Genomic DNA, 10,159 nt, shown 5'->3' with positions numbered 1-10,159 from the left:
CAATCCTAAATATGTATGCCCAAGTCAAGAGAGCTGCAAAATAGTAAAGCAAAAAAACTAATTGAACTGAAAACAAAACAAAACATTTTATAATTAAATATTCATTCATGAAAAAACTCTCAGAAAATATAAGAAGAGACTTCAAATTGATAAAACTATTTACAAAATGCAGTGAGTATTACACTTAATTATAAACACTGAACGCTTTTTTCCAAAGATCTGAGGCACAAATGCCTTAGGAGTAAGGCACAAATGTCAGCTATTACTACTCTCATTCAAATAATAGTACAGGCGGCTGCTGCCGCGACCCAGACTGCACGGCAGCACGATCCGGCTGACAACTCTGCCACCATGGAGGACATGAACAAGTTCAGCAACGCAGAGGAATTCGCAGAGGGATCCAAGATCAATGCAAACAAGAATCAGCAGGATGACGGTAAAATGTTTATTAGAGGATTGAGCTGGGATACAAGTAAGAAAGATCTGACTTAATATTTGTCTCGATTTGGGGAAGTTGTAGATTGTATAATTGAAACAGATCCAGTGACTGGAAGATCAAGAGGATTTGGATTTGTGCTTTTCAAAGAGGCTGCTAGTGTTGATAAGGTTTTGGAACTGAAAGAACACAAACTGGATAGCATGTTGATAGACCCCAAAAGGGCCAAAGCTTTAAAGGGAAAGAACCCCCCAAAAAGGTTTTTGTGGGTGGATTAAGCCCAGATACTTACGAAGAACAAATTAAAGAATATCTTGGAGCCTTTGGAGAGATTGAAAATATTGAACTTCCCATGGATACAAAAACAAACGAAAGAAGAGGATTTTGTTTTATTACATATACAGATGAAAAGCCAGTAAAGAAATTGTTAGAAAACAGATATCATCAGATTGGTTCTGGGAAGTGTGAAATCAAAGTTGCAGAACCCAAAGAGATATATAGGCAGCAACAGCAACAACAAAAAGGAGGAAGAAGTGCTGCAGCTGGTGAACGAGGTGGTAGTAGGGGTCATGGACAAGGTCAGGGCCAAAACTGGAACCAAAGATTTAATCATTGTTATGACCAAGGAAATGGAAATTACAATAGTGCCTATGGTGGTGATCAAAACTATAGTGACTATGGCAGCTATGGTTATACTGAGTTTAACTATGGGAACTATGGATATGGACAGGGATATGCAGACTACAGTGACCAACAGGGGGTGGCAATCACCAAAACAATTACCAGCCATACTAAAGGAAGACGTTGGATAAAACAATAGGAGATTGCTTAAAGTTAACCCATCTTGTAGGACGACATTGCAGATTGGTCTTCTGTTGATCTAAGATGATTATTTTGTAAAAGATTTTCTAGTGTATAAGACAAAACCGTGTCCAACTGTATATAGCCGCCAGTTAGTTTTCTTTGTTTTTATTTTTTCTTTTGCTATCTGTGTTATGACTCAATGTGGATTTGTGTTTATACAAATTTTATTTGTATGATTTCATGTTAAACCTCAAATAAATGCTTCCTTATGTGATGGTTTTTCTGTGTCAGGTACTAAATAGCTCTGTGAAAGTGTAATTTAAAATAAGCAATTGAGGTGCAGTTTATTTTGTAGAGAGTTTTGGTCCATAGGGAGAAACTGTAGTCCTTTATGAATAGTCAGCTACAGTGTCACCCTGTTCCCCGTTTTTCTTAGATATGTATTATCTTCTAAGGCTTCATTTCCTTGCTGAGGTTTCCACCACAACTTTGATGTTTCTTCTCTGTGTATCTGGAGAGTTTGTCATAGGGTCATTAGTGGAAGATTTCCAGCTGACCATCAATCTTCTGGACTGTGTTTTGGAAAAGTGCACCTTCTTGGCATAAAGAATGTTGGTAGCTCCTTTTCATGAATCGAAAAGATTGTGGTTTGTTCCTATCTCTGGGAAGCCATTTATTATATGCTAAATGGAATCAGTGGTCTGCTAGGAAGAGGTTTGGCTAATCATAATACCATGACTTTAATTGTTTTCTTGATTAAAATGTCCAGATATACACAGGGAAAGGCACTATTAAACTGTGTATAGGAGCTACAGTTTAAGAGTATCAAAGATAGTTAAATTAACAAACATTTTGGCAGATAGGTATGAGGTTAAATTTGAGCAAAAGTTAGATTCAGTTACTTGGAAGTGTAGTGCCTGAGGAGATTAGTTGTATTCTGTTGGTATGTCACAGCAAGCACCGAACTGAACAAAAAGTTTTCTATTGGGACATTTTTAGGAAGCTATTTTGGGTGTTAACTGTTAAAGTGGTGTGAGCTCTTAAAAGAAGTCATGGTAGTAGATTTCATCATTTTTAATGCATTAGTGCATGAGCTGAGTAGTTAAGCATACCCAGATTCAGACATAGGAAAGAGTAGTGGGGGGGAATATACTTTAAATTGTATGTATGTCGGTGCAAATCTAAGTGACCGAGTCATTAAAACAGATTTTCCTGGTGCATCAAAAAGCAGTTTTAGCTCTAGATTTTGGAGAATTTCCTGGGTAATTTCAGGTTTTGAATTTTACATTCAGTGTAGTTGGTTCTAAGATTTAAGTTTTGTTTCTGTGGTTCCACATTAGCCTCTAGTATTGACATACATATTCACATGCAGAATAGTTGACCTCACCTTCAAAATGTAAATTTTTTATGCTGATGAACCTGCCTTTTGTTTTATTTGGTGCCTGCAACTTACTTTGTTCAATGATGTTTGTACTTACTGGCTATCAAGTTACAATGCACTTGGCTTCCTTTTGCTCTTGTTTTGCTATTTGACCTTAAACCTAGGCCAAGTACAATGTTGGTTATTGCAAGGGACTGTTTATTCTTTCAACATGCAACCTTAGGGAACAGGGAGATTTTCATTTTAAGTTATGTTGTCAAAAGTCTGTAGGTGCAGAGTCTTTAGGGCAGTGAATCCTGTTAAGTTCAAATTTATGAATAGGTGACAAGTTGACATTGAGATTGTCTTTTCCCTGAGCAAAAATGAATAAAAGCTTTTTAAACAAATAAACAGCTCCCCCCCCCAAAAAAAAAGCCCCACAAATAATAGTACAATACAGTGAGAAATAGTAGTGCAATACAATGGGGAAAAACCAATAAAAGGCATATAGATCTTAAATAAATGAAACTTTCTATTTCAGATTGTATGATGATCTATGCAGAATAATTCTAAGAGGGCTACAAAAATATTACTAGAACTAATGTAGAGTTCAGCAAGATTGTAGAGTATAAGATAAACATTCAAAATTTAATTGTATTTCCACATACTAGCAATGAGCTCATGGATTTAAATTAAAATTATAATACTATTGATGAGCATTTATAAAATGAAATATGTAAGTGTAGAACTAATAAATGGATAAGACTCGTATACTGAAAACCACACAATGTTAATAAAAGAAATCAAAGATCTAAATAAGTGGAGACATACTATGCTCATTACTTGAAAACCCAGCATCATAAAAGTGCCACTTTTCCTTAAATTTAAATATAGATTCAACATATTCCTTTCAAAATACTAGCAAAACATTTAAGTGATAGGCAAAATTAATCTAAAATTTATACAGAAACTAGAAACTAGTTTACCTGTGAGACACATTTAAAGCAAGACAGAGAGGAAAATTTATAATATTAAGTACATATATTTGGAAAGAAGAAAATCTCAAATTAGTGATCTAAGCTAAAATTACTTTTAAAAAAAGAATAAAGAAGAACAATTACTCTAATTTCAAGACTTATTACTGAGCTGCTATAATCAAAATTATGTAGTGTTGGTGAATAAATAGACACATACATGAATGAAATAGAATAAAAACTTTGGAAATAGAATCACATAAATATGCTCTGCTGATTTTTGACAAAGTGCAAACACATTTCTTGTTTTATTTTATTTTATTTTTTAAATATTTATTTCTTTTTTTATAATAAATTTATTTTTTATTGGTGTTCAATTTACCAACATACAGAATAACACCCAGTGCTCATCCCGTCAAGTGCCCCCCTCAGTGCCCGTCACCCATTCACCCCCACCCCCCACCCTCCTCCCTTCCACCATCCCTAGTTCGTTTCCCAGAGTTAGGAGTCTTTATGTTCTGTCTCCCTTTCTGATATTTCCCACACATTTCTTCTCCCTTCCCTTAAATTCCTTTCACTATTATTTATATTCCCCAAATGAATGAGAACATATAATGTTTGTCCTTCTCTGATTGACTTACTTCACTCAGCATAATACCCTCCAGTTCCATCCACATCGAAGCAACTGGTGGGTATTTGTCATTTCTAATGGCTGAGGAATATTCCATTGTATACATAAACCACATCTTCTTTATTCATTCATCTTTCGTTGGACACCGAGGCTCCTTCCACAGTTTGGCTATCGTGGCCATTGCTGCTAGAAACATCGGGGTGCAGGTGTCCCGGCGTTTCATTGCATCTGTATCTTTGGGGTAAATCCCCAACAGTGCAATTCCTGGGTCATAGGGCAGGTCTATTTTTAACTCTTTGAGGAACCTCCACACAGTTTTCCAGAGTGGCTGCACCAGTTCACATTCCCACCAACAGTGTAAGAGGGTTCCATTTTCTCCACATCCTCTCCAACATTTGTGGTTTCCTGCCTTGTTAATTTGCCCCATTCTCACAGGTGTGAGGTAGTATCTCATTGTGGTTTTGATTTGTATTTCCCTGATGGCAAGTGATGCAGAGCATTTTCTCATGTGCATGTTGGCCATGTCTATGTCTTCCTCTGTGAGATTTCTTTTCATGTCTTTTACCCATTTCATGATTGGATTGTTTGTTTCTTTGCTGCTGAGTTTAATAAGTTCTTTATAGATCTTGGAAACTAGCCCTTTATCTGATACGTCATTTGCAAATATCTTCTCCCATTCTGTAGGTTGTCTTTGAGTTTTGTTGACTGTATCCTTTGCTGTGCAAAAGCTTCTTATCTTGATGAAGTCCCAATAGTTCATTTTTGCTTTTGTTTCTTTTGCCTTCATGGATGTATCTTGCAAGAAGTTACTGTGGCTGAGTTCAAAAAGGGTGTTGCCTGTGTTCTCCTCTAGGATTTTGATGGAATCTTGTCTCACATTTAGATCTTTCATCCATTTTGAGTTTATCTTTGTGTATAGTGCAAGAGAGTGGTCTAGTTTCATTCTTCTGCATGTGGATGTCCAATTTTCCCAGCACCATTTATTGAAGAGACTGTCTTTCTTCCAATGGATAGTCTTTCCTCCTTTATCGAATATTAGTTGACCATAAAGTTCAGGGTCCACTTCTGGTTTCTCTGTTCTGTTCCATTGATCTATGTGTCTGTTTTTGTGCCAGTACCACACTGTCTTGATGACCACAGCTTTGTAGTACAACCTGAAATCTGGCATCGTGATGCCCCCAGCTATGGTTTTCTTTTTTAAAATTCCCCTGGCTATTCAGGGTCTTTTCTGATTCCACACAAATCTTAAAATAATATGTTCTAACTCTCTGAAGAAAGTCCGTGGTATTTTGATAGGGATTGCATTAAACGGGTAAATTGCCCTGGGTAACATTGACATATTCACAATATTAATTCTGCCAAACCATGAGCATGGAATATTTTTCCATCTCTTTTTGTCTTCCTCAATTTCTTTCAGAAGTGTTCTATAGTTTTTAGGGTATAGATCCTTCACTTCTTTGGTTAGGTTTATTCCTAGGTATCTTATGCTTTTGGGTTCAATTGTAAATGGGATTGACTCCTTAATTTCTCTTTCTTCAGTCTCATTGTTAGTGTATAGAAATGCCACTGATTTCTGGGCATTGATTTTGTATCCTGCCACACTACCAACTTGCTGTATGAGTTCTAGCAATCTTGGAGTGGAGGCTTTTGGGTTTTCTATGTAGAGTATCATGTCATCGGCGAAGAGGGAGAGTTTGACTTCTTCTTTGCCAATTTGAATGACTTTAATGTCTTTTTGTTGTCTGATTGCTGAGGCTAGGACTTCCAGCACTATGTTGAATTGCAGTGGTGAGAGTGGACATCTCTGTCTTGTTCCTGATCGTAGGGGAAAGGCTCCCAGTGCAATCCCATTGAGAATTGTATTTGCTGTGGGCTTTTCGTAGATGGCTTTTAAGATGTTGAGGAATGTTCCCTCTATCCCTATACTCTGAAGAGTTTTGATCAGGAATGGATGCTGTATTTTGTCAAATGCTTTCTCTGCATCTAATGAGAGGATCATATGGTTCTTGGTTTTTCTCTTGCTGATATGATGAATCATATTGTTTGTTTTACAAGTCTTGAACCAGCCTTGTGTCCCAGGGATAAATCCTACTTGGTCATGGTGAATAATTTTCTTAATGTACTATTGGATCCTATTGGCTAGTATCTCGGTCTTTAATTCTCCTTTTTTGGTGGGGAATTTGTCTGGTTTTGGAATTAAGGTGATGCTGGCCTCATAGAACGAATTTGGAAGTACTCCATCTCTTTCTATCTTTCCAAACAGCTTTAGTGGAATAGGTATGGTTTCTTCTTTAAACATTTGATAGAATTCCCCTGGGAGGCCATCTGGCTGTTGACTTTTGTGTCTTGGGAGGTTTTTGATGACTGCTTCAATTTCCTCCCTGGTTATTGGCCTGTTCAGGTTTTCTATTTCTTCCTGTTCCAGTTTTGATAGTTTGTGGCTTTCCAGGAATGCGTCCATTTCTCCTAGATTGCCTAATATATTGGCGAATAGCTGTTCATAATATGTTTTTAAAATCGTTTGTATTTCCTTGGTGTTGGTAGTGATCTCTCCTTTCTCATTCATGATTTTATTAATTTGAGTCTTCTCTCTCTTCTTTTTAATAAGGCTGGCTAATGGTTTATCTATCTTATTAATTCTTTCAAAGAACCAACTCCTGGTTCTGTTGATCTGTTCCACAGTTCTTCTGGTCTCGAATTTTTGAGTTCTGCTCGAATCTTTATTAACTCTCTTCTTCTGCTGGGTGTAGGATCTATTTGCTGTTTTTTCTCTAGTTCCTTTATGTGTAAGGTTAGCTTTTGTGTTTAAGTTCTTTCCAGTTTTTGAATGGATGCTTGTATTGTGATCTATTTCCCCCTTAGGACTGCTTTTGCTGCATTCCAAAGATTTTGAATGGTTGTATCTTCATTCTCATTAGTTTCCATGAATCTTTTTAATTCTTCCTTAATTTCCTGGTTGACCCTTTCATCTTTTAGCAGGACGGTCCTTAACCTCCACGTGTTTGAGGTCCTTCCAAACTTCTTGTTGTGATTTAGTTCTAATTTCAAGGCATTATGGTCTGAGAATATGCAGGGGACGATCCCAATCTTTTGGTATCTGTTCAGATCCGATTTGTGACCCAGTATGTGGTCTATTCTGGAGAAAGTTCCATGTGCACTTGAGAAGAATGTGTATTCAGTTGAGTTTGGATGTAAAGTTCTGTAGATATCTGTGAAATCCATGTGGTCCAGTGTATCATTTAAAGCTCTCATTTCTTTGGAGCTGTTGTGCTTAGAAGACCTATCGAGGATAGAAAGAGCTAGATTGAAGTCACCAAGTGTATTATTATCTAAGTATTTCTTCACTTTGGTTATTAATTGATTGATATATTTGGCAGCTCCCACATTCAGGGCATATATATTGAGGATTGTTAAGTCCTCTTGTTGGATAGATCCTTTAAGTATTATATAGTGTCCCTCTTCATCTCTCACTATAGTCTTTGGGGTAAATTTTAGTTTATCTGATATAAGGATGGCTACCCCTGCTTTCTTTTGAGGACCATTTGAATGGTAAGTGGTTCTCCAACCTTTTATTTTCAGGCTATAGGTGTCCTTCTGTCTAAAATATGTCTCTTGTAGACAGCAAATAGATGGGTCCTGCTTTTTTTATCCAGTTTGAAACCCTGCGCCTTTTGATGGGGTCATTAAGCCCGTTCACGTTCAGAGTTACTATTGATAGATATGAGTTTAGTGTCATCATGATATCTCTCAGTCCTTGCTTTTGTAGATTGTTCCACTGAACTTCTTCTTAAAGGGGAATTAAGACTCCCCCTTAAAATTTCTTGCAGAGCTGGTTTGGAGGTCACATATTCTTTCAGTTCCTGCCTCTCTTGGAAGCTCTTTATCTCTCCTTCCAATTTGAATGAAAGCCTTGATGGATAAAGTATTCTTCGTTGCATGTTCTTCTCATTTAAGACCCTGAATATATCTTGCCAGCCCTTTCTGGCCTGCCAGGTCTCTGTGGAGAGGTCTGCTGTTATGCTAATACTCCTCCCCATAAAAGTCAGGGATTTCTTGTCTCTTGCTGCTTTAAGGATCTTCTCCTTATCTTTGGAATTTGCAAGCTTCACTATTAAATGTCGAGGTGTTGAACGGTTTTTATTGATTTTAGGGGTGGATCTATTTCCTGGATCTGAATGCCTGTTTCCCTTCCCAGATTAGGAAAGTTTTCAGCTAGGATTTGTTCAAATACATATTCTGGCCCTCTGTCCCTTTCGGTGCCCTCGGGAACCCCAATTAAATGTAGGTTTTTCTTCCTCAGTCTGTTGTTTATTTCCCTAAATCTATCTTCATGGTCTTTTAATTGTTTGTCTCTTTTTTCCTCAGTTTACCTCTTTGCCATCAACTTGTCTTCTATGTCACTCACTTGTTCTTCCATTTCATTAACCCTTGTCATTAGGACTTCTAGTTTGGATTGCATCTCATTCCATTGATTTTTAGTTTCTGCCTGATTAGATCTAAATTCTGCAGTCATGAAGTCTCTTGAGTCCTTTATGCTTTTTTCTAGAGCCACCAGTAGCTGTAAAATCGTGCTTCTGAATTGGCTTTCTGACATTGAATTGTAATCCGGATTTTGTAACTCTGTGGGACAGAGGACTGTTTCTGATTCTTTCTTTTGAGGTGAGGTTTTCCTGCTAGTCATTTTGCTCAGTGCAGAGTGGCCAAAAACAAGTTGTATTGGGAAAAGGAGAAAAAGAGAGGAGAGAAAGAAGGAAAGAAAAGAGAAAAAGAAAAGAGAAAAAAGGGAAGAAAAAAAGAAAAAAAGAGAAGAAAAAGAGAAAGGAAAAGAATGAAAGGAAAAGAAGGGTGGGGGAAGCAAACAGAAATCAAAAAGCAAAAAAAAAAAAAAAAAAAAAAGCAAAAAATAAAAAAAACCACCAGGGAGTATCTTCTGATTCTGTATACTTTAAGTCCCTTGACTTCCCCTGGAACTTGTCCGTCTAGCTGGTCTTCTTGGGGAGGGGCCTGTTGTGCTGATTTTCAGGTGTTAGCACTTGGGGGAGCTGCTTAGCCCCCTTCCTGGTGCAGGGCTCAATGGGGGTTGTTCACCCCATGAGGCCCCAGGAGGAACAACCGCAGTGGCAGGGCCAGGTCTGGAGCCCTGGAGTCAGCTTCCGCAGTAGCTACAGAGCTCTCTTTCTGCAGGGCCTGGAGGCTCCGGGGCGGGGCATCCTTGCTGTCCTGGGCCCTCCCGGCCTCTGCCTGTCCTGGGGGGAGGCTGGATCCTGGGCTGTGTCCCGGCGCCCTGTGCTCGGGGCCTGCGCTGTTGGATTCGTGCCCCGAGCTGCTCCCGGAGCCTCGCGCACTCCTGGGTCCCGCCGTGCGCGCTGCAGCCCTTAGGGAGCTCGGAGCACTCTCCCGGGGCGCAGGTGTCTGTTAGTGTCCCAGGGAGCCCGAGGGCATCCCCGTCCTCCTGGGGTCCTGCTCCAACTCCCTGCAAGCCCCTTTCTGCCCGGGAAGGTTAGTGCAGCTCCTGCTTCTCCGGGACAGGGCTCTTCTGTCCTGGGGACACTTGCCCTGGCCTTAGCCCAGCTCCTCGTGGGGCCCCTCCCCCTTGGAGGCCTTTTGTTTCTTTATTTCTTTTTCCCCCGGCTTCCTACCTTGATAGAAGCTCGAACTCTTCTCACTGTAGCATTCCAGCTGTTTTCTCTTTAAATCTCAGGCCGAATTCGTAGATTTTCAGGATGATTTGAAGGTTATCTAGGTAATTTGGTGGGGACAGGTGATTTGGGGACCCTACTCTTCTGCCATCTTGCCCCTCCCCTCAAGATTTATTTATTTATTCATGAGAGACACACAGAGAGTGGCAGAGACATGGGCAGAGGGAGAAGCAGGCTCTGGGATCAAATCCTGAGCTGAAGGCAGATGCTCAATGGCTGAGCCACCCAGGCATCCCATGCTTCTTTTTAAAAAAT

At 39.1% G+C, this 10,159-nt stretch overlaps 1 pseudogene; it reads left to right on the top strand.

Annotated features, from left to right (window-relative positions):
- The first annotated feature begins 252 nt into the window (after positions 1-252).
- LOC119871000 lies at positions 253-1,231 on the top strand (annotated as a pseudogene).
- Positions 1,232-10,159: the final 8,928 nt, after the last annotated feature.

The sequence above is a fragment of the Canis lupus genome, chromosome 1, assembly GCF_011100685.1.
Source record: "Canis lupus familiaris isolate Mischka breed German Shepherd chromosome 1, alternate assembly UU_Cfam_GSD_1.0, whole genome shotgun sequence".
In the NCBI taxonomy this organism is placed as follows: domain Eukaryota; kingdom Metazoa; phylum Chordata; class Mammalia; order Carnivora; family Canidae; genus Canis; species Canis lupus.
This window is presented reverse-complemented; position numbering and strand designations above follow the sequence as displayed.